The sequence below is a fragment of the Protopterus annectens genome, chromosome 13.part0 (genome assembly GCF_019279795.1).
Source record: "Protopterus annectens isolate FY-2018-M chromosome 13.part0, PAN1.0, whole genome shotgun sequence".
Classification (NCBI taxonomy): Eukaryota; Metazoa; Chordata; order Ceratodontiformes; family Protopteridae; genus Protopterus; species Protopterus annectens.
In genome coordinates, this window is record NC_056747.1 from 324,254,918 (window position 1) to 324,280,379 (window position 25,462).

At 38.5% G+C, this 25,462-nt stretch overlaps 1 long non-coding RNA gene across 2 annotated transcripts in view; it reads left to right on the top strand.

The window, feature by feature from the left end:
• The window catches only part of LOC122787294, a 620,810-nt gene that overhangs the window by 99,741 nt on the left and 495,607 nt on the right, over positions 1 to 25,462 (top strand). The gene's annotated exons all lie outside the window — the stretch shown is intronic.

The window sequence follows — 25,462 nt, forward strand, 5'->3', positions numbered from 1 at the left end:
AAGTGGGATCCTGCCCAGCTTTCTTCTTGAATTAAAAAATAAGTATTAAAGATATAGCAGAATATGTGAATTTCAGCTAGATGTTCATGCAAATTTAATGGCCTGCTTATACAGAACAGTAGATTATTGGTGAATTTTTATATCTACAGTATTACTGAAAGCAGTTTTGATTCTTATCTCGGTTACTAAAAAGTAGAGAAGTATAGATGCAAAGACGTGAAACAAGAACATAAGCAGACTTCTGATGTTAACCAAGGATACTCTGGGTCAGTAGTGGTACCACATGTTTGTGTATACGTTAAGTGAGAACAGCTGCAGTAAAACTGGCAGCAAATCTGAAGCAACACTTCAGACTACCCTGTCATTCATCATTCTGGTTCAGCATTCATAAAGCATGTATTGAAGTTTCATAAGTTGTACAGCTTCAAACTTCCTGGGTGCTAAGAGAGGTGCTACATATTTCCCCATGTATTAAGTATTTCACTTATATTGCCACTGTTTTCAGGTGTCCAACATTGTATTTCTTACATATCTTAAGATTTAATATGAACTTAGAAAATTAAGTACAAGCATAAGTGTAGTCAGGCATTTATTTAGATAGTACAATGAAATGTTCTAGAAATTCTTTTTTTAAACTGACATATTTCTGTTGCTGTACAGTTCATTATTTTCCTTAAATGACATTTCTTTCCAAAATTCTGTTTAGATATTTTTTTGGTTATGCCTGTCAGAAGTTTTTTTTTTCTTATGCAGTAATGAAAGGGCATACTATATATTGCTGTCCAAGGTTGAGTAAGAGAGTTGCATTCTGGGAGTTGGCATGAAGTTCCAAAAATTCTTGGCTATGCTTCACACTTAGTGTTTCTCCCAGTGTATATACAAACCCATGAACAATCCTCAAGCTTCTTTTAAGAACCTGTGTTTTTGCAACTCCTACTAGGACATATTCCATTACAAACTACAGCCATAGATAACATCCTGATAAAGTTTATATTATTGTAGCAACAGCTATTGTAGGCATATAAATCATGAGGATATAGACTGTTGTCTGTGTAATTGTCATACAGTTCTCATACAAGATTGAGCAGGCTGCACATTCTGAAAAATGTATATCTGACGTGTAAATAACATCGTTTCTCACAAGAGATCAACTGGATTGTGGTATTATAGCAGCAGAAATAGGACTGAAGTGGGCAATAGTACTTTTCTCATGTATTTCACACAGCCAGTGTTGCTATTGTAACTTTGTTTTTTCCAGTGAATAATGTAGTTAGTAATTCTTGTTTTGGTGAGCTACTCCTGTTCAAGGACTGAAACGTGCATAATAATTAAATAACTATTTGCATTAAAGAAGAAAGGAAAAATAAAACAATTAGAAAGAAAATGCAGAGTGAGGAATAAAAAAGACCATTAAAGGTTTAGATAGTTGGGATATTCGGTACCTTATTGTTTTTGGATACTGTGACAGCTCATATTTACAAACAGTAATGGCTTGCTGGACATCATGTTAGAGGGGGACAAATGGCAGAAATGAAACAATATGACTGACTGACTACTGCCTGTTTCACGCAACAGAACGTGGTTGTGCCTTTGTACCTGCCTTCCAGTGGACACTAAACATATGAGCCATGACTTAATAATGTGGTCTAGAGATTATGGATATTCAGGATGTGTGCATTATCTTTTGTGCATCTAAAGCCCCAATGATACAAAAAATAATTCTAATGAAAAGCAGGCTGGATGATAATCTTTCTAAGGCTGTGCTTGCATTTTCCCATTTTCATTTCTAGTGCAAACCCAGATAGAATGGTCAGTCATAAGGTGGGCAAAGATAGCCACTCTGTTATTTCAAGCTCCATATTGTGAAGTATTCTGGGTGGTGTGAGCTGTGGATAGGCCAATGAGGTGACTAGTTAAAAGAAGGACACCATGGTAGAACTGAGGAGATTGAACAACAGTAGGATGCACTTTGAGATTCAAGTTATACTGTGTCACTGTCACATGAAAGGAAGATAAGATGCAGAGAGAAGGAAAGGCAAACCCATAAGTCTTTCTATCACTGATGATGGTCTTATTGGTTAAGATGGCTTTCCTCTGTAATAATGTACAGATACTGCAGCGCATGTTTCAGTCTTTTATTTAAAATAATAGTCAGTATGAATTCCACCTTGCATCTCCCCTGAAAAAAGTCAACAAAGTATAAATAAAATAATGTGAATAGCGATGTATGCAAACAGCCTATATTAGATTCACATGTTCAAAAATAAGAGACAACCCATATGGGGCCTTGAGATGCATGTATCCTGTACCCTTTAATTGACAGCAGTTTTCATATGTGTGAATGTCATTCACTCCTCTTGCATTTTTCCTTAAAACAATGTCTGGTGACTCCGTCTGATTCCATAGAAGTGGCTTGTGCCATTTTGCTGTGATCTGTGCAAGCTTATGTATACTATTAGAAACTCAGCATTTTAAATAATTTCAAAAATGAAGATCCTCGTATAATTTAGTTATAATTAATACCCACGCACAGAGTAAATGTCAGCAGCTCCACAACTGTCAAGTGGTCAGAGCAGTCCGAGAATATGGGATATATAGAGAGCATTTTATCAGCCTCTTTTCAGTTAGTTCCCAGTTAATTGGTTAATTTCCAGTTAAGAGCCACCTAATATTGGCAATAAAGTTTGACCAAGCAGCTAAACAAAAGGTGCTGTGGTCAAGCAGCAGTGTAGATGAAGCACTTGACCTTCTATCTTGTGAGTTGTATGGGCCTACAGACTCCTTTAGTGGCACTGCAGTTATGGAACAAGTAGCTAGACGAATGTTATTGCACTTTTATTTTAATAACGTATTACTTAGGAGCAGAAGCAAACATTGACTCTGAAAATGTTCAATCCGAATATTTTGATATGCAAATATTCTAGCATGTTTCTGCTGAAAGAAATGCTTAGCCTAATCTAAACTTGCCCTAGATACAGATTTTATTTTTCCCTGACTTCAAAATGTGGTACAGTGTTTTCTTGAAGGCTCTGAAGGGTGTTAATTAAATTTTTCTCAGCTAAAATGCTGCAGCTAACCTGCAATGAATGTGTCATAATCTAAAAGCCAGGGTTAGTCAGGTGATGTTCTGTTCCCATTTAACCTCTCTGCATGTTTCTGAGAAACAAAGCACAGCTGCCTGTCTGTGTGAAAGGCTTGATCCAAACTGCTCAGGCCTAGAGGTAATCAGAATATTACTGAAAATTCATTGGGGAGGTAGGGGGTTGGGGTGCCATTTACATTTTTTCCAACAGTGAAGAAAGGACTTTCCAAATAGCTTTCAGAGTAGAAAGCAAACAATTACTCATTCTTTACGAGGTCTGTAAGCTTATAATGGAAGCAATATAAATACATGTAAATAAATGGTTGCCTTAATGTTTTCGAGTCGTTGTCATTAGTATGTCCCCCCACCCCACCCAAGAGCTCTGGATATATAATTATATGCAGTGCATTTATTTTGCAGAAAGAGAGAGAGAAGCAGAATGGAAAGAAGGTGCAGCAGTGAGAGTGGGGGTGAGTGACAGAGTTAGAAATGGAGGGGTGGGGTGATAAAGGGAGAAGCCATTGTCAAAGTCATGAACACAAAGAAGAAATAAAGCGGCGAAGAAAAAGAGATGTGAAGCTACTGGAAGAGGGCAATAAGGGAGCATGTCTGAATTTATATATTCTAAGCTGTGTGCTCTAGAACAAAGTCACCCTGAGTTAACCCTTTCACTCAACAGGCTAAGTTTTAGCTACACCCAAGGTGGAATTTACATGATTAAAATTTTGAGTACTGAAAATGGTATAGCAGTGCTACCTTATTCATAGGGAATTCTTTGTTGCTGCTACAAATTCCCCAAGGCGTTGTTCCATTTTTGTTACTGTCTCTTTCTCATCCTCCACTGTGTACTCATTATATGCATTGCTACTTACCTTTCCTTTTCACCCTCATCATTTCACTTCAAGGGTCATACCTTCTGCAGATTTTTCATCTTTAAAGGAACAAGAATTTCCTTATTTATGCAGATATTAAAAATAACCATTCCAAACAAATGGATTCTTACTAGTATCTCCATTTTCATCAGTATAGACTCCCATTTGTTATTGTTTTCTGCATCCCCTTGTACAGCCTTCTGTCACAGATTACTCCCAGTGCAAACTACAGTGCTGGTTAATTATGCTGAGCTTGGTTAGGCTTGCTTAACATGACCTTCCTGCAGTAAACCTATACTGTCTAGGGTGCTACTGCTTCCCACCTGCTGTCCATGTTTTTACTAACTATTTATTTCAGAAATGATTCCATCACCCCCCTCCCACTGAGTTAAAACCCAGAAGTATGTATTTTCTTGCTATTGCATTGTTTCCAGTTTTGTGAAGTGAGATCAGATATGCTTCAGACTTCATCTCTTTTTTGTGATTTGGCAAAGGTAGAGTGGTGAATGAATTATTAGATCTTTCATTAGTTTTTGTCCACATTCTAGGGTGAATCCATCCTCTGCTACACCCAGCATATATATTTTTTCTTTAAACTTTATTCACTGATACAGAAATGTGACATTTCCCTTTTATGATTAGTGGCATGGAGCTTTGACAGTTGTTTCCAGGTGTATCATGGAAAGATGTCATTCTCATCTTTATTGTTCAGGAAAATGTGCCATTTTAAGTAAGTCACTTAACCAGACAAAAGTCCCTGTATTGGCTCTGAAAAGACATGTTTCCATCTAACTGGTCTTACTTAGTTAACAAAAACCTAAATAGCCCTATTTTTTATGAAGGATACTGCATCACATCTGATTTCTACCCAAATAGCCACTAAAAGGTTATATTTAATGTCTCATCAGAAGGCACAATCAGAACAGGTGAGGGCCTTGCTGATACACTGCAACACAAATTGATACTGCACTTACATTAACAATGGCACTGCTGCAGAACCCACAGTGTCATTTTACAGAAATCATAGGTCATCAGGTTACTTTACTTTGGAACATCTCATCTTTTTGTGATCAGTAAAGGGTAAGGACCAGTAAAGTGGCATCCCAAATCAAGGACCAGTAGTCTCCTAGGGTGGTCTTGTGTCTAAAATTAATTATAAATGCACGCTGAGCTAGCAAACCTAGACACCTGAGCTCATAATTGTAGACTAGCCATTCATTCTTAAAGAAAAACATTTGGAATCCAGATTATTCTATCCATGTTTGAATCAATCACAATTTTAATTGCAGATAAATGTGTTCCTTTAAAATTATTCTTTTGTCTACACTTTATTTTATGAGTTGTAGAACAAAATCATTTGAGCACTTGTGTTAGTGCGCAATTATGTTCTTGGAGCAATTTTCCTTATGACATTTGATTTCTATTGTTGTTCACATCCTTATATCAGTGGTATGCAAACCTGATTTTAAATAAAAATGCATAGCAATAAATTTAAACATTTTGTATTTAACCATGTTAGCAATACAGTTCATCTCTTTTAGGCCTGAAAAAAATGATGAAAAATGATAGTTATTTCAAAGGTTACTGTGTTGTGCTTGCCAGTATTACTGATTTTTTTCTTTAAAAGCTCCCTGCTTATTTAAATCTTTCAGTCCAAATTCCCAGAGTATGTTGACCGTAAAGATTTTGACTGCAATTGTCACTAATTTTCAGAAACTTGTTAATGGCATGCTGAATGCTATAGCAACTGGGTCCAGTCATGAAAGAAGCCAGTAGGGGCAATGTACCTTTCCATCTACTTCTATGAAAACAGATTCAAATAATTGTGTTCTAAAGGTATTTGGTGCAATTGATCAAGGTAAAAAATATAGCTTTCTTCAAGATTTCTGATTGGTTTATACTATCTTCAGAATTATGTAGCACATACAGGTACAAAAGGATAAGGTCTATTCTTCACGAGAAACATATCACTTAAAGTTTTCCCTGGTCCTAGCATTTTCCATGAAAAAGATCTTTTTATAGGGTGGCTAGATGTGAATGTCAAACAAAGCTGGCTTAAAATGAAATATTACATTTGTTATAATTTTCTGAGTAAGGGTTGTTCCACATATTTCACAGGGAGTGAGACTGAGATAACTAAGGAAAACAGATAAAAGATAATGGTAGCTTGTTGTATATGGAAACAGTAATGCACAGTAATGAAGGCAGGTTATCTTGGTATATGAGCTGTAGACATAATCATATGATCAGATTAAGCAGTTGTATTACTAATTTTGGAGCATGATGTTTTATTTTTTGTTGATATGTCAGTGTGAAGAATGCATTAGCTGTAAAGCTGTTATGCACAAAAAAAAAACAGAGTCTAAAACAAAGCAGGAGAACTATTGAGAGCAAAGGGTTTTTTCACCAGATTGATTCCATTTTGTAAATATCTGTAGATAGGTTGAATTGTCCTTTCCTACTGGGTACAAGTCTTTACACAGATTCAGTGTGTCTTTCCAATAGTTACATATATTATTTCTTAGTTATTTATTTCTTAAAGGACAACAATGCTCAAGTTCTCTATCCTTTTTCTCCATATTTATTGTCCCTGCTATGAATAAACAACAACACACCATTTAAATATTTTAAATTGACTGTTTCTCTCCACTAGAATAGTACCTTACTGTACTGCGGTGGTTTCACTTTCAAAAAAACTTTTATCCCACCCTAAAAATCTAATTTGTTGATGTCATTAAGGCCACTGAATACGGGTAGTTTTCTGGCCAATTCCCTCTCCAAACTGACATCATGATGACCATCCTAAAAAATCTACCCATGCCGTGATGTCATAGCTCCCTGGTCCTTCCCCTACCCATACAGAAAGTAAAGGCTAGAACAAGGAAACAGTGCATGAGTCAAGTCTCCTGCTGTGAGCTGTCAATCACAGCAGGTAACAGCTAAAATTACCCTTAGTGCTTTGACAGCTAGGGAAGTTAGGTATGAAGGGGGATGGGAGATGAGTCAAAGTAGTACAATTCAGGCTTCACAAAAAATAAAAAACTGCAGTTTAGCCATTCTAAAAAGAAGCAGCAGTAAAAAGCACTTTGAAAGTCTGTTCTAAGGCATTTGCAAAAAAAAAAAAAAAACAATCATGCTATTGGCTGCCTTACTTGTGCAAGCAGGAGTATTTGCCAAAAATGTCTGATCAGAAACTACTGTTATAGGAAGCACATCCCATAATATGCAAACATAAAACATCTTTATTCATAGGGATAAGTTTGCTCCTTGTCTGCATCCATGTACTCCTGCCACAAAAAGGTTGCATCTGACCAGTTAAGCCTGTTGCTTGGATGCAAGGGTGTAGCTAGGCATACTCTTTGTACATTATAGGATACATTTTTTATTTGGAGCATTCAGAAGCATTGTAGCTTTTTAATGATGTATTATGCCTGCAGTTGTCTAAAGTACTGACTCTTAACAAAAGGTAGATAACTTGCTTACAGAGGAGATTGCTAATCTAAAAAAATATATCTTAACTAGTTCAAGAGGGAAACTCTGAAAATGATGTGTACATTTAGTAACTGCTGGAGAGGCAACATTTTGGAAGATGTGCCCATTGTTTTAAATACCTGGTGGGTTGAAGAATATAAAAAAAGTATTTGAGTACAAAAAGGAATTTTCTGGTTATGCTTTGATGGGCATACAAGGTACTGTCTAACCATAAAAAATAAATGATTGCCAGTAGCTATAAAAAATAAAGCCTAGAGCACTCAGTCTACATCCTCTGTGTTTATATTTCATCTGACCCATTACTGGAACATTAAATCCACAAAATGCACTCTTTTTTGCAGCTTGCATTATTTAAGCAAATTATTCAATTTTCTAATTGGTTTAGACCCACTAGATACCAGTCTTTCTTTGCAGGGGTGACCAGTATATTTAATCTGGCTAAGATACTCACTGAGAATTGTGCATGGAGACTAAAAAGGTCAGTATTTATTAGGACATTTGTAGCTCATACTGTTTACCCCCCCCCCCCATGCTTCACAGTCTAAGTTGAATGAGAGAGAATGTATGTGGTAAGAGGTAAGAACCCCCAAACTGTTGCTGGCATTTATGCACTGCAAACCACCCCCACAGGACTGGGCTCTTAGTGTCATTACTTACAGTCACTTGGGAAGTACATGACAAAGGTAGGATTTGAACTTACTTCCTCTAATTGATAAACTCTGTGTTTTAATTATCAGGCCAAACTGACCTGAAACTTTCCAATGAATGGCATGGGTACAGAAATGAAGGAAAGCTGTTTTTGCATCTCATTGTTCTATGCTCATAATAAAAGGATGCAATAAGAACCATAGAGCATATGCTAGCCAAAGACATAATGCTTGTGTGATAGCAAATTTAGATGACTGGGAAATTGTAGGCATCAGCTACTGACCATCACTAAGGTCACATGTGTACTCTTGGCTGAAAAGGGTAATTGGATCAGCTCATCTCTCCAGTTAGCACATTTGCAATAGTTATATATGAAGTGGTGGTTGTACACTTGGAAAATTCTTGTTAGCCTTAGACTGTATTCTTAGGTTAAACAAGTATAGAACTTACTTTTGTTATTGTGATGTAAGCCACAAAAGGTTTATCTGGAACATGTCAGAATCCCCTACTGTGAATTTAAACAGCACGTATAACTGCATTTATTTAAAAACATTAGGAAAACAAAACTATCTGCAGGAATGAGGCTTTTGGTGTGCATAAAACTGCAGAGACAAGATCCAAATTCTGCAAAGTTTGTTAGTTGTTGTGATAGTCCCTTCTTCCTTTATAGCATAGTGTCTGCCTTCTTATTATTATCTGATTTGTTCTGATGACAAATGAAGATGCTGCAGGCAACTGAGTGACAAGAAATATAAGGTCAGAATGCCCGCTTGAAGTTACACTAATGAAAAACAAATGCAGTGTAAGGATCCCTGGCTGAGCTCCTGGGGGATCTGCTTCAAATGCTTCATTACAGCTTCTTGGGGTCTCATGCCTTGGGAGAGCTGACTATGTTTCAAACTCTGAATACATTACTAAGGCATGTAGAATGATCCTTCATTTAGTAAAAACTTTTTTCTATATACATAGCTGTTCTTGAAGATATTCTGTTTTAATCAATATTTGGATGCTGTTTGGAACTTTACTGGAAACTGATTTCCTTTTCGACCCAGTCTGATGCTATTCACATATAAGTGCGGTATCTTTGCCCATTATATGTTTACATTTTCTCCCAACAACACAAATGCTGACCGTGACAAAGATACCATGACAGAAAGGTGCGTCACTTAGTTCAACACATTTTATTCGACCGTAGTTTACCTATATGGAAAAATTACCCTTATACTAGTCTGCAAGAGAGGCAGAAAATAATCCCAATTAACTGTGATATTTTTTCCTTAGATTTTTGGTCAATTATAGCAATCTCTGTGGCAAGTGAGTATAAGGGGTTAAACAGGTGGGTTATACATCATTTGATGACTAGATTGCCTTTTTAGTACATTATAGATTAAATACCATAATCATTATTAACGCACTGGAAGCCCACAACAAGTTTGGAGAAGCATAGGGTCCACTTATTAGCCCATTTATCCTCTGTGCTGATCATCCCGAATTACTGAGTGTGACCTGTGTCCCATCTAATCAGAGAATGGTGACAGTCTTAGAGCTATTCCCTTTGTTTTCACTGCTACCCAGCTGCTTCTTTTGTACAAAGAAGTGTACATGCCTTTGATGTTCCTGTGTGTAGACAAAATTGTGAAACAATTGGAGAAGTAATTTGTGTTATGTGGGACCTACAATAAGCCACAGTATGCCAATGACCAAATGTCATTTGGTGCCTAAAGATAGCTTTGGAGATACTGGTAAGTACAGATGTGGAGGAAAGAGGCACTAATGTCTGTGTTTCCAGTGCATATGGACAGATTACCCAACTGATGTACAGCTTCCTCTCAGACTTGGAACCCATGTGCTTGCCTTCTTTTACAGCAAATAGCAGATGAAGTATAACAACCAACTTGGTCATAGAAGTACAGCAAGTAAGTGGAGATGATGAGATTTTAATCAAAATGCACTGCTTTGCTGGCACAGTGCTCCGGGGAGTCAGTAGCTATGCCTTATACCATTCATTCATCCCCCAGTACCAACATTATCAATTCAGAGTCATGGAGGAGCCATGGCCTATCCCAGAAAGCAGTGGGCATATGGCAGAGAAACAGTTCTGGGTGGGATGTCAGTCACAGGATACATACACACACACACACATATATAGACAGACACACACATGCGTACACACACACACACACACACACACACACACACACACACACACACACACACACACACACACACACACACACACACACACACACACACACACGCACACACGCACACACGCACACACACACACACACACACACACCGTGCACCCTACACATACATCTAAAAGCAGCTTGGAGGATTATATTTTCACTTGCTGGCATGTCTTTTGGGTGAGGGAGACATTAACCCCAAAAAAGGAAAAAGAAAAAAAAAACATATATGGGGACAATATGCAAACAATGCACAAAATGTATCTCAATCAAAAAGTAAACTGAAGAATTAAGACTTGCCCTAAGTACTGCACAACATAGTAAACATTTCATGTAACACAATTAAAAAAAATGTGCCACCTTTCCCACTCATGTAACTGTAGATTTCACACATGGAATTATCTGTGGACATTCTCCAAGAGGGTCTCACCCAAACAAATGACTGGTGCCAGAAGCATGGCCTCAAACTGAATTCGAAAAAAATAGATCATCCCCTTTGGGGAGAGTGACGTCCCCACAAATTATCACATTAATAACAAGGTCCTAAGCACGCAATCAGTCATGAGGGACTTGGGCATCGAGGTTGATAGCAAACTGACTTTTGACCACCATATTGCCTTCGTTGTATGGAAAACTTTCTACATGGCCCACCTTATTAGGGAAGGGTATCTCATCCAAGGACAAGGAGGTCATAATATCCCTGTATTCTTCCCTTATAAGACCCATGATTTCAGTACAATGATGCTTTCGGCTTGTACCTCACAAAGCATATGCAGCAGCTGGAGAGACCACAGAGGTTCCTCACCAGGAAAATCCAGGCCACAAACATCTACCCTACACAGTTAGGCTAAAAGTTCTGTCCTTCTAATCAGTCTTATACAGACTCCTTAGAGGTTACCTCTGTCTGGCACACAAAGCAATCTCAGTCCCTGTCTTGATGGGACTACTGCATATCTGCAAGTCAAGCTCCACTCGAGTAACCTGCACGTGCGACCTCAACCTGGTCTGTGACATCAATAGGACTTGTTGGCGGGACAGATTTGTATCCCAGACTCCCCCTTTTGTGGAATAGACTCCCTGTCCATGTTAAGCAGAGTACCTCATTAACCCCTTTTTAAGTGCAACCTGGATAACTGGATGGGGAACAGAAAATACACCCCTGAGATTCCACCTGTGTGCCTGCTGGACAGTGACATCAGGTGCTGACTTGGGAGCATGGGCTAAATTCTTGGCTAGGCTTGTAAGGGCTTCAGGGGCAATAGTCTAGTAACTTCCTATGATCCTATGTAAATGCAACTGTTCATCGTGGCTATATAACATTATGAAAGAGTTCAAGTTGATTAGTTCAATGAAGGAGATAATAAGAAGCTGTCTCTTTCCACTGGCCAACACATATGCCAGTTTATAATACCAGAGCTATCTTGTCAAAACATTTATTTTATTATTGCAGTCTTATGATTTTTCCCCAAATCACCATTCATAAGTGCATATTATCAGAAGAAACAAGCAGAGATCAGAATGAAATCTAAGAAAAAAGGCACACAATAAGATGTAAAATATAAAGCAAAAATAAATGAGATAACAGAAGCTACACATTTATTTTAAGATAGCAGGGCACTACTGCAAATTCAGAGATATGCCCTTTTGTACAGTCTCAACATTTCTTGCTTTAGAACTAAATGTTTGTTGATATCCCCTTAAAGGGAATGATAGTAAAAATGCATGTTATAAGATGGCTTCCATGAAACAATCTGTTTAACTGGACAAATCAGGTCACACAGTTTACTTCCCAGTTAATTACCATGCACCTTTCAAATAGCTCAAGGAACAATAATGTAGTTTGCCATGTGCTTTCTGCTGGTATGTGTTACTGTTAGTTAATGCCACACAGCCACACACCTTCAAATGTGTTGTAGCTTACAGCTGTAATACCTAATATAGTTTAACCTGGCCTATTTATTTTTTTGCCTTTCTGTCATGTTGTTGCCACTTAGATTTTTTATCATTAAATTACATTACATACTTATTTAGGTTGTGACTGAAAGGGGGGGGGGGTACAAGTGGTCCAATTCACTTACCTGTAAATATACAATTAGATAAATGAAATGAGGCAGTGCAAGCTGTTTGTACTTCTGCAATGGTTTAGCACAACCTGATTAATGAACATTAAAAAACCATAGTACTGGTGTTTAAAAGAATGAGTTAAATTGGTAGCATTCAGTGGGTGTTTGGAGAGGACTGGAACATATTAATAAGCTTTTATTAATTGTGAGATTCCCTTTTCAGTTGCAAAACTCAATTCCATCCAGCAAAGAAGGTTCTCTTCCTTTCTAGAACTATGAATATTAGGAGCTCTGAACAATGTTTTGTATATTTTTTGCAAGTTTTATAGGTTCATAGGTTCATAGGTTCATACCTTTTCACAAGCTTTCAGTAAATATAAGGTGTTCTTTGCTGCTACAGTCCTCCACACCATCAGACTAAGAAGATCCCCTCCATCTGGGCAACATTGAATCGTGGGAAAAATCGAACAAGGCTGAACAAGGAGAAGTTAACGGTTAGTTGCCTATCTGGAGCCAGGATCTGCCATATGCACAGACTGAAGTCATTACACCACAGGTACCAGTATGATTCTTTCATAGTCCATGTAGGTATAAATGATCTGGGACATAACCTCCCTGGACTATATGAAGAGAGAAATTATGGAGCTCTTGGACTGTGTGTCTCAGGCTGGCATGAGCCTAGCACTGAGCAGCATATTACCTTCACCAAAGATGATGCCACAATACAAACAAAATATGATTGATTTTAACAATTGGCTGAGTTTATGGTGTTATTCTATGTGGATCCAATATTTGTCAGTATGGAAGGACATGATTAACAGACCATGTTGCTTTATGAGAGATGGTCTGCACCTAACCTCTCTAGGATTTGAACACTGGTTAAAACTTTATCTACCCCATAAAGCCTTTTTTAGGTAATGCCAAATACACAAAATTGCTGACAGAGCAAAATCAACTCATCTGATCCTCACGCTGTTACTACTGAATGCTAGGAGCATAAACAACAACAAAAAAATACATGCCCACTAAGCCCTCCTCACCCTCGAGAATAGAGACATCTGTGCAGTTACTAAGACATGGTTTGAAGCTACAGAGAGCAACCTGGCAGTGCAAGGTTTCAGTTCCTTCCACAATTTTAGACCAGTAGCTGCACAGACAGAGGTTAAAGGTGGAGGTGTCTCTGTATACATTAGTAACAAGCATACCTCTAAGTTGGTTAAACAGGGTGACCCACTGTAGTTTCTCCATGTACAGGTCCCCATAGATAAAATCCTGTACTGTGTCCTAGCTGGCTATTGGTCAACTTCCATGTCCCAAGAAACTCACAATGCATACTTAGATGTACTGGAGACACTTTCCAACCGAACACCCTACTCATGAGGGGACTTTAATTACCCCCTCTGTATTAGAAATTCTACATGGTCTCAAATTTGCAGGCACAGAGTTTCCCGGACTTCATAAATACAAACACCCTTGACTCCGGCATACTGGACGTCATACTCACAAATATGGGAGAATGCTGCAACCCCTCCCATTGTCCCATCCTTCCTGGTAAGATCCATAAAGCTGTCGCCTTCAAAATCAACTCAATAACCCCAGAAAACCCAATAACAGGAGCTATTCAAAGGCAAACTACCTTTTATTAAATGAAAGTTTATCAGACTTCAGCCCCCCCAAACCCAAAGAACACTGCACCCTTTACAAAATTGTTCACAGAAACCCTGTGCAATCATGTGCCTACCGGAAGTTTGTCCAAAACTAACGCCAAAAATAAACTGCTGTGGTGCAATCCCCAATTAAGCAGGATATACAACAAAAGAAAAAAATCAGGAAGTATAACTTTCATAAAGATGAGCACTCTTTCTCATCAAACTACACTGGCAGGTAAGAGAAATAATTAGGTCCATTAAAGCTAGTTTAGAGGATAAGATAGCCTCCCAGACAAGAGACAACCATAAGGCCTTCTTCGACTGTCAGAAGCCTCAAATTCAGCACACAGCAGTGGGCTGATCTTGTGGTTAATGATGCCACATTTACTGAGCTGGATAATGTAGAGAATCTGCTGGTTGACACAGTCACCCCTCAAGAAATACCCTCAAACATAACCCCTCCAAGTATAAATAGAGCGCATGTCCTGGCTGCACTCACTAAGGTCAAGAACACAGACTCAGTGGACCCTAATAACATCATAGGATAACTCCTGAATAGTCTAAAATATGACTTATCAGGGCCACTGGAGTCAATATTTAAGTATAATCTCAAAACAGGCTTTGTGCCACAAGACTGGAAGACTGCCCTTCATAAGGGCAGATGATCAACAGATCCCAGAAACTATAGACCTTTAAGTCTGACTAGTCTTATTTGCAAAGCCATGAAGAATTCTCATGGAGGGCATTGGCACAGCTATTATGCTGCCTGCCATAAAAGACAAAACCTCTGACTAACAGCGAATGCATTATTAACTGGATTCTGGTATGTGCACCTGCAAATGGTATATCTGTTCTCATTGTAGCAGATGCCATCTGCGGCCACCCACCTATGTTTGCTGTTTTGTGACACAAGTATGGAGCAGTGACTGTGACCCAGATGAAGCAAGCCTGATAAATAGCCCATGCATTAGAGAAGCCAATGAGGAATGGCAAGGTTATGCCTGCTCACCTCTGCTAGGGAGGTGAGTATGCCAGCATACTGAAGTCATGTCTAAGGTCATTGACTCCACTGAATACCAGAGCCTTTGACAGTCAGTAACCACAAATGCATGATGGGCAGGCAGAAGAGGGGCACATTAACTGTGTAAGTGTGGGTGGCTTTTTCTTAGAGTCATTGCACACTCCATCACATTTCATTATCCAGCACATGGCAGAGTTAGGCTGCATATCAGGAAAATCTGTCTAATAAGCTATGGTGCTTTGGTTGACTCTACTGTTGCCACTTCTCATGCTGCAATTTCAGCTATCCTTTCCTGCCTCATTAGTTATCCTGGGTAACTGATGGCCCATGGTCTAGGGGAGTTTCCCTAAAGAAGCAGACCCAGAGTATTCGGAAGAGCATGGGACAGCACATGAAGGTGCTGAGGAAAATGCACCAAAAATAGAACAAAAACATTGCAGTCTGTCAATATGGGAAGATCCAGTGTGCATTTTTACTTCTCCAGAAATCTAAGGAGGATCATTGCTAATTGCTTAGCTTTATACTTGATATTCTGGATTGGACTCCCCTTTTCATCATTGCTTTGTGCTATTAAGTTTAAATTTTCTGCCTTTCAGTCCATCTTCAACGTCTTGTCCTCATTAAAACCAGATAGCAACATAGCATCCAGATCTATGGATGTCATAGTACCACTCTATTCAGCCCTCATCAGACCAGTAATTGAGTACAGTACACCATTTGGCATGTACCTTGCCAGGCAACGGCAACAGCTGGAGCATCCTCAGAGGTCTCTCACAAAAAAAAAAAAAAAAATTCAGGGTATAACCAAAATGTTATATGTAGACTGATTTAAAAGCCCTAACACTGTATTCAGTTTTCTACCAATTACTGAGGGGTAATCTGTGCTTGACCTACAAGGCAGTCTGTGATCCATCCCTGATGGAAAAGTTGCACATTCGCAAAACTAACTGATTGAGGGTTACCCTCTCCAAAGATCTAAATCTGCTCTCTGACATGACTTGAGCATGCTCGAGAGAAACATATATGTCCCACAGATTGCCCCTCCTCTGGAATAGGCTTCCTATTCACAAGAAGCAGAGCCCTTCCCTGTCCATCTTCAAGTGCAATCTGGACAGATGGATGGGAAATTGAAAATTCACTCCTGGGGTGGTGCTTATATCCCTTATGGAAAGAGGCAGTCTGTAAAAATAGCCAAAACCCCACTTGCTGACCCTTATCTTTTCCTTAGGGATAGAAAATTGGGTAAAATCTGGGTAAAACTGGATAGGCTTCTACAGGCTCTTGAGCCATTAGCCTAGTAATCGTACTATGAACCTATGAATATGGTATTGAGTCAAATGCAGATCATTACCCTGGACCAAAGTGCAGATTAAGCTTCAGTTGTTCCACAAAAGGACAAATCATGGCAGCGGTGCTACAAAAACAGAGCTACTGTATATTTAGAAAGCCAGGAATTATAATAAAATGAGGCAACTAAATGGCAAAATGTTTTTTTCCCATCAAAGGGATAACAAAAAAAATCCAAAAACAGTTCTGGTCAGTGGTGTAGCATCTATTACTTTTTTGACCTCCCATGCAGTAGACATCAATGTATATCTGTTCCTCTGTCCTTTGTCAGGTCTGCGTACCCCTCAAACTTCCCCACACTCGATCCACAGGGTTGGGGCCTATGAGGAGCTTATGGTGTTCTGGGCCCATGCGTCATTCACCATCATGGAGAGTTATCTTTTTTTTTTTGTTATGACTTGCCCTCATTCCTATCTCCTCCCTTGTCCAAGGAGTATGAATGCAGTTAGGACATGCTGGCACAGTACCTCACTTCTGCAACAACTCAGCCAATGTCCACCCTTATTTCCACTCTTTAGATCATACTTCTTCTGTATCCCCACCCCCACCAGGGATCGTACATGAGGAATGTCCAGTGCCCCCCTCCAGGATAGTCATACACATCCCTTCCTGCCTGAACTTTAGATGCCAAATCATCTGGGTTGTTGTTAGGGCTTTATCCTTTTATGTCATGGCATTGGCAGATCAAAATGACCAAGATCCAGTCCCCTTTGAGTTATTTTTTATTTTGTTTTGTTTAATAAATCAGTTAAATGGACTAGTCCAATGACCCATTTTTAGCCATGACCCAAGACAAAGGCAACAATGGATAGCAGATTAGTCTACATATAAAACAGACATTGACGGAGTATAGATTACTCTCATCCTTTCAAAGCCTGTTAAGTCCCATCTAACTATTATAAGTGCTCCTTCTTTAAGGATAATGGCTAACATTAATTAGCTGAGTGCTTCTCTTCTCACTAACCTTTGTCCAAGTAACTCATTTGATTCTGTATGTGTGATACATATATATATATATATATATATATATATATATATATATATATATATATATATATATATATATATGTGTGTGTGTGTATATATATATATATATATATATATATATATATATATATATATATAAAACAACACAGTAAATATAGCACAACAGAAGCAGATAATCTGTATAGGCTACAAGTATCTTTCTCACATTTGTAAAATTGTAATCTGTATTACAGTATTCTTGTTAGTGTTTGCCTAAAGACATATTTGAAAGCATAATCTGCATTGTATCAATGTCTGTGTTTGTTACCAGTTAGAAGGACAGAGTCAATGTTAGAAAAAGTGTAATCCATCGTTGAGGTGCGGTACCATTTTCTAAAACCATGATAAGGGTGGTTAAAATATGTATTAAAATTAATGTAATTGAATACTTAATTAGGCAAGCCTTTTCAAAGACTTTCACTAAGTAAGGCTCGTATTTGATTCTTACATCTGAACATTTTGTCGAGCTATGCTCCTTTGCAAATAATGTTATAATGATAGTTTTCCCATTTGTGGAGATAGTACCAGTGGTTAAAAAGTGGTTGAAAATATAAGCCAGTGGACTTGGTATAAAGGGATATTTTATAAATAAGTGGTATTGTATGTCTGCTTGAGTATTACGTGATTTGTCCAGGAAATACAAAATACATTTATAATACATTTGCAGATTTAAAAAAAATACTTTAAAGTAGACCTAGAGGAGGGTTGAGGGAAATATTGTTTGCAGGTTATGTACATTGCAAGAGATGGTGAGTTTGTAAGAGCTATTCCATAACTGAATCAATGTAAGTGTTTCTTGATGCCTAGCATCCCGTGTACTAAACTTTTAATAAATGAGTATTTTGTGACCACAATATATAAGCATGAGGTGTGCTATAAGAGGAGTGCATGTCTTGCTGCTTGTATGCCTTCACACTTTCATCAAAATGAGATGTTAAGCAAGCTTAACAGGCTATAGATCCATAATTATCTGATGCTGACTCATTTAGTAATGGTTCTCAAGCTATTATACTCCAATAACTGCCCAGCATTATCATACATCTTTACTTGAAACACCCCTTCAAAGTGATTTTGTTCCTCAGGCACTTTGTTTATACAAGTCAAACTGCCAAGAGACAGATGAGGAGCCTAAATTTAGAGACCCTTGCAAAGTCAAGTGAAGGAGAACACCTTCTGAACTATGGGAACTTGCCTACAAGCAAGGCTTCAAAATGGCCATCATGTCTTACCAAACCAGTAGCTGTTCCTGCAACTATCAGATTGCTTGGCCTTGCAATGTTGTCTGCCTCTCTCTCTCTGCTTTTCCAGTATGTGTATCTCCCTTTCCATTAAATGTTTTTCTCACTGCCTATCAACTTTCTTCCTTACACTCTTTAATTTGTAACTCTGGTATGCGTATTGTATTTGCTCTATTCCTGTCACCCCTCGTTCTGACTAGCCCTACATTTTACCATAATCAGATTACTTTATAATTCCTAACTCCTCTACACCCACCCTACAGCCCTATCACCCCCACTTTTTTGTAATACTCCCTGCCTGCTTTACTGAATTCCTTCCTCAGTCCATTCTTTCAGTAAGGTCTGCTTAATATCATATTAGCTAACCCAAGCATCTCCTGCCTTATGTTTGGTACAGCAGATTTTCTCTAACAACTTATTGTAGTATATTTTGCCCGATGATGTAAGTGATCACCATCTCACCTATATTATCAGGCAAGAGGCTGAAATCCACAAACAACCCACCAACAAAACAATCAGGAGCAAGAAAAATTGTAACCTTAAGAATTTCCAAACACACCTTAAAATTTGCAACTGGTCAGTACTTAAGCATCTTCCACTAGAGGAAGCTGTAAAATACTTTAATATTTATTTATTTATTTTACATTTGTTAACCGGGAAAGTCCAACTGGATACAGGTCCATTTTCAGCAGAGGCTTGGGGAGAAAAGCTCCAAATGTACAAAAATAAGTGTAAATACAGTGAAATTATTACAGTGAGTTATCACAAAACTGAGATTTGTTTAACAATATGTACACACAGGTACATGTTTTTCTCACATACACACAGCAAAGGTTGGAAGCAGGTAGCTGAGAAAGAAGTAGTTAAAGATTTCATCTGAAAAAGGAAAACACATATATTAAGGTGGTTATCATACATGGTGTAGTGTTAACTTTAAATCTTTCCAGTAGGTTGGTGATACACAGAATTTTAAACAGTTAGAGAGTCAGAGTTTTATTCTAGTAGTGAGGTTCTCATTTATGAATTATGTCTGAGTGGGGGTTAGTCAGGGTTTGTACAGGAACAAAACCACTGCATTTTTAGGTATTTCCTAAGGGATGTTTTGAATTGGGATAAGGAGGGATTAGTGGTGAGTTCAGCAGGAAGTAGGTTCCAGTTTACTAAATACTAAATTCGTATCCATCCTAGACAGCCACGCTCCAGCTTGTACCATTAGGACTAAAACCAAAAGTACCCCATGGCTTACAGCTGCAACTAGGCAAAATATCTTACTAAGAAATAAAGCTTGGGCCACTTGGCTTGCCTCAAAAAACCTCACAGATCAACTCCATTATAGAAAATTAAGGAATGACACAAAAAATCTGTCACAACCAACAAAAAAAACTACTATCACAACCTACAACAAAAACACCAAAACAAACCACATAAATTCTGGGCAACTCTAAACACACTGCTCTGTCCAGGACTATCCACCACCCCTGTCCCCTCAACGTCCAACTCAAATTCTCCTGCAGAGTTCACCAACTCCTTCAATAGCTTCTTTACAGAAACTATCCAAAACCTAGCCAATAACTTATCCCCAAATGCACCAAATCCATCAGCCTCTACACCCATTACCCAAACTACCTTCAAATTTCAGCCAGTCTCAACATCATTTATCCTTAATCTAATTAGAAAACTAAAACCAACTACCCTTGCCGCTGATCGCCTCCCTGCAGACTACCTACCCTATATCCATTATAATCAACAGATCCATATATGAAGCTACCATTCCCACTATCTGGAAGATATTCCATGTCATTCCACTCCACAAGGGAGGCAGTTCCACTGACCTCTTAAACTACAGACCCATAGCAATACTCTCTCCTATAGCCAAAATCCTGGAAAAATGCATCCAAAAACAACTCCTAGCCTATCTTCTTGATAACAATCACCTGTCAAATTCTCAACATGGCTTCAGACCAAACCACAGTACCACCACTGCCCTACTATCCTTTACTAATGTCATAAATCATAATTGTAATAGCAATAAACTCTCCTCAGCCATCTTCCTAGATCTTTCCAAAGCTTTCGACATGGTAAACCATCAACTTCTCCTGCAAACCCTAGAAATAATCTCCCTAGACACCCATGCTATACAACTGTTTAAGTCATATCTGGGAGGTAGACAGTAGGCAGTCCTGTGGAAAGATAACTTATCTACCCTTTTACCTATAACACTTGGGAGTCCCCAAAGGATCCATCTTAGAGCCCCTCCTATTTTGACTTGCATAAAGTAATTCCAGACACTACCTGTATTCAATACGCGGATGACTCATCCCTAATATGTTCTGCTACAACCCCAGAAGAACTACTGACACTATTGCAAAACACATTTAGCATAGTTGAAAATTGTCTTCTCTATCGCCGCCTCATACTAAATCCCCAAAAAAAACAAACTGCTGCTGTTCTCCCCATCTCGTAAGACCTCCTCTCTAACCTTCTCCATTATATCTAACAATGGCACTATTATCACCAGACCCCTCAACCAAACTCCTAGGAGTTATAGTTGACAACAACCTAAAGTTTGACTTGCATATCGACCACACAATCAAAACAGTAAATAAAAAACTTGTCTCTCTACATAGAATCCAACCCTTCTTAACTCCCCTAGCCAGAACTGTTCTTGCTCACACTCATCTACTATCCACACTTCTCTACACCTCCCCCTTATTCACCAACCTGAGTAAAACTAACCTGAACAAGCTCACCCTGCTATAATTATATTGCCAGAGATGCCACCGCCTCTGCCTATAGGATCCATCACTGCCATAACCTCAAACTACTAGGCTGGCTTGAACTACCTAATCTTCTACTGACTAACTGAGTAGTAACTGCCCACAAGATTCTCTACCAGTCAGAATGGACACCCGATCTTAAAACTCTCATCACCCCCTACCAGAACCTTAAAACTCTTCGATCCTCTAACAAAATGCTAGCTTTCACCTTCAAAGCTAACAACTCAGCTGGGGAAGCTCTGTTTATGAACTCAGTTGGTAAAGTCTGGAACTCTCTTCATGCAGAACTAACCTTACAACCCTCTCCAACCCAATTAAAAAAAAACCTTAATCAATACTTCATTATGCAATGGCTCTGTCCTTGCTCTACCCCTAACTAATCCCCACACTTTTCTACTGTGCACCCAATTAGGGTCTCCTAGCAGTGTCTCTGAATCCTAACCTAATTACGCTGTACAAACATGTTGTTTAAGTGAAATCTAGAATGTATTTTAAGTAACCTATAAAGAGACACACAAATATATATGAACTTTTTGAATGTTGGGTTGGGAACTTGGAAAGAGACCTACAAATATATTGCATAACCTCTATCCTGAATTATACTAATAGTGGAATGGTTTCAATAGGTAAATATGTAACAATTTCTCTGGATTGTATTTCTCCATTGTATTTTACATTGTATTATGCTGTTCTGTCTTATGTCTTCTGTGTGGAGCTTTTCTCCCTGGGCCTCTGCTGAAAATGGACATATATCCAGTCGTACCTTCCCGGTCAACAAATGTAAAATAACATAAAAAATAAATATTTATAATTAATATGTAGAATATTAGTCTTATTGTTGACACATTTGTTGTTTATTATATATATTAGGGTAATGAACTCAATATCTGTGTATAATGTAGCAATAGATTGTAGAACATGTTTATCCTTGGATCATGTTTCACAACTGATGTACTAAAGATCAGAACACAGTGGGTGAGGCAAAATATAATAATTTCTTCAAGTCTATCAGCTATTCTTAATTACATTTGGCATGTGTCTTTTTCTTTGGCATAGTACTCCTTGTTTATAATAACTTTTAGACAGAATAAAGAAATTGTTTATACTCTGTTTTTTATGACTAAATTTTCTATAACTGTACCTTTGTCTCCTGGGGTCAACATGGGAAATGAGCTTTACCCATCTGGACCTCATGTTCAACAAATATAAACAAATAACTAACTCAATAAAAATAATAGTGAACAGCTAGTAAAAAGGTTTCCAGAGTTTCACATTCGAGTATCCTGCTGAACCTGGCAATGGCCATCTCCAGTGCTGTTCCTTATTTCTTTAAAATAAAAAATCAGGGTTGACAAGGTTCCCAGGATAAGCCTGTAGCCAGAAGTGTGTTCCTAGATGTCCTTAGTTGTAGAATTGATGGTGGGTCAGAAGACAGATGTCAATGTGGAAACTTTACCGTCAGACTACAAAGTATATGTCTGATTTTTCCAACACTGTGCACCATAATCATGCCATCTCCAAACATGGGTGGATAACTTCCCATCTAGACTAACCTAACTACAGTTAAACACAGTCAGTAGCTTCTTGTACAGATAAGCATATCAACAGCTGTAGGCTATAGTTGCACCTTAAAATTATCTTCTCTCCCTCTCCCAAGAAATCTCAGGTCCACAGGGGTCCACTGCTTAAAAAAAACTAATGTCTAGAAGAATGGATTGCCAGAGTTACCTCAGGATTTCAGGGCTAGCATAGTCTAAGGAACTTAAGGAGTGCAGGACTGGCATTGTATAAGGAACCTCAGAAGTACAGGGTTGGCATTTTCTGAGGATCCTTAGGCGTACAGAGTTGGCATTACTTGTATAACCTCAAGAGTGCAGGGTCAGCATTGTCTGAGGAACCTCAGGAATACAGGGTTGGCATTACATGAGGATCTTCAGGAGTACAGGGTGTGCACTGTCTGGGGAACCAAAGGACTGCAGGAATAGCATTGTCTGAGGAACCTCAGGAGTGCTGAAACAGCATTGTCTGAGGAACCTCAGGAGTGCAGAAATAGCATTGTCTGAGGAACCTCAGGAGTACAGGAATAGCATTGTCTGAGGAACCTCAGGAGCACAGAAACTGCATTGTTTGAGGAATGCAGGGTCAGCATTGTGTGAAGAATCTCAGGAATACAGGGCCAGCATTGTCTGAGGAACCTCAGCAGTACACCCAAGGAACTTCTAGAGTGCAGAGTTGTTATTACCAGAAGATCTTCAGAACTACAGCGTTAGCAATGCCTGAGGAACTGCAGGTATGTAGGCTTCGCATTGCCTTTAGAGAACCATTTCAGTCTACTGACATCCATTGAATCAAATGTCAGCAGATTGAGGGAGTATTGCAAAACAACTTTTGCCATCAGTGGAATTTACTTTTCTCCGATGTTTTGCAACCTCAGAGTAGGTCTGTATAAGGTTTAGGTATATATGAGGGTTGTGTTGATGTTTTTTTTTTATTTTTTTTTGAGCTATTGTCAGCTATTGTCAGTTAATTTATTAGCTGCACATAGAGACCATGATTCCATCTGAAGACCTTTTGGAGTACATGTTGGCAGTCCCTGAAACTCCTACCTTGAAACATGCTACTAAAGACAAACCACTAGGTACAAAAGTATTTAACTTGCAGAATAGGCTACAATTCCATAAAGGGGCAAAAGCTTCAACTGACAGTTTCAAAAAGGAGCTGGCATCCCATTTTAGGAAAAGCAGAAAATGCAGCTGTTTTAGAATCCGATAGCTGACTGAAAAGATAATGTGCATATCGACACTTCAGTCAGTTTGAAGTGCTGACTTATGAGAAACTAGTAAAGCATCCACAATTCAGCTTTCACAGGACACATTCTGTTAGATGTCTGGGAATATTCCAGATCTCTTTCAAAATTCCGTCTAAGGAAAGTGTGTCATTATGTTGTTCGGACCATCTGGGATTTTTTTTTACAACTATGCATTGTATAAGTAAGAGCATGCACTGGATGTATTAAGCTGCAGGTATGGTAGCAGTCATTCACTGCATCAGTTTTGCAAGTGTTTGAGTGCGAAAATGCACCCCATACACTGAAAGTTACTAAAGGGAAATTTGTTTTCCAAGGTGCAACAAACTCAGAGTTGATTCTATTAGTTAAAAGGGTGGCGAAAGTGAAGCCCCTCTGCATAGGAGTGTGGGGGACTTGCCCCCCCCCCCCACATACAAACACACATGGCTACAGGTATTGAATTCCACTACAGGTTGTGTTTGCTTGAGTGCAGAATGTAAAAACCTTATAGGGAACTATTATAAATGGATTGTACATGACAATAAATTAATAAATATACATGCAAACTGCAGCATGGTTGCTAAGCTACATCAAAAACATAATTCTTTCACAGGTCTGTAGCACTAGAAATTTTAATTGCAGCTAAATGCTATATTTTACTTAATTTTTGTGCTGCTAAAATACAGATGGTTAATTGTCCTAAATACAGTGTCAGGGCTAGCCATTAGGTGGTGTGAACATCGGCTTTAGATGACTGTCTCTGTTGATGTGATTCCCCAATCCTGTGTACAAAAATGGTAAAAGGAGTTGTGGACAGATGACTGGATGGAAGGAAGGAATAATCCTGAATAGTTGTAATCTCTCTTTCCTGGTGGGGATACTGACTAACATATTACAAAGCATACTCTGTGATAAATTCATAATGTGTGTGTGTGTGTGTGTGTGTGTGTGTGTGTGTGTGTGTGTGTGTGTGTGTGTGTGTGTGTGTGTGTGTGTGTGTGTGTGTGTGTGTGTGTGTGTGTGTGATTTGTTTCCATATAGATGCTTCAATCCTGAACCATATAGAGTACACATAACATGATCATGTTATATGTACCTATTGTTTTGTTAAATTTGTTAAAAATAATATTGTAGTTTTTACCTGCTTACAATACCATCATTCTCATCTGCTTCAAGATTTCTTATTTTGGGGTCTTCCTTGGAAAGGAGCCATAGTCTCAATGGGTCCTATGAGCTTAACAAAATGAAATAAATCAATAAGCTCATCTTT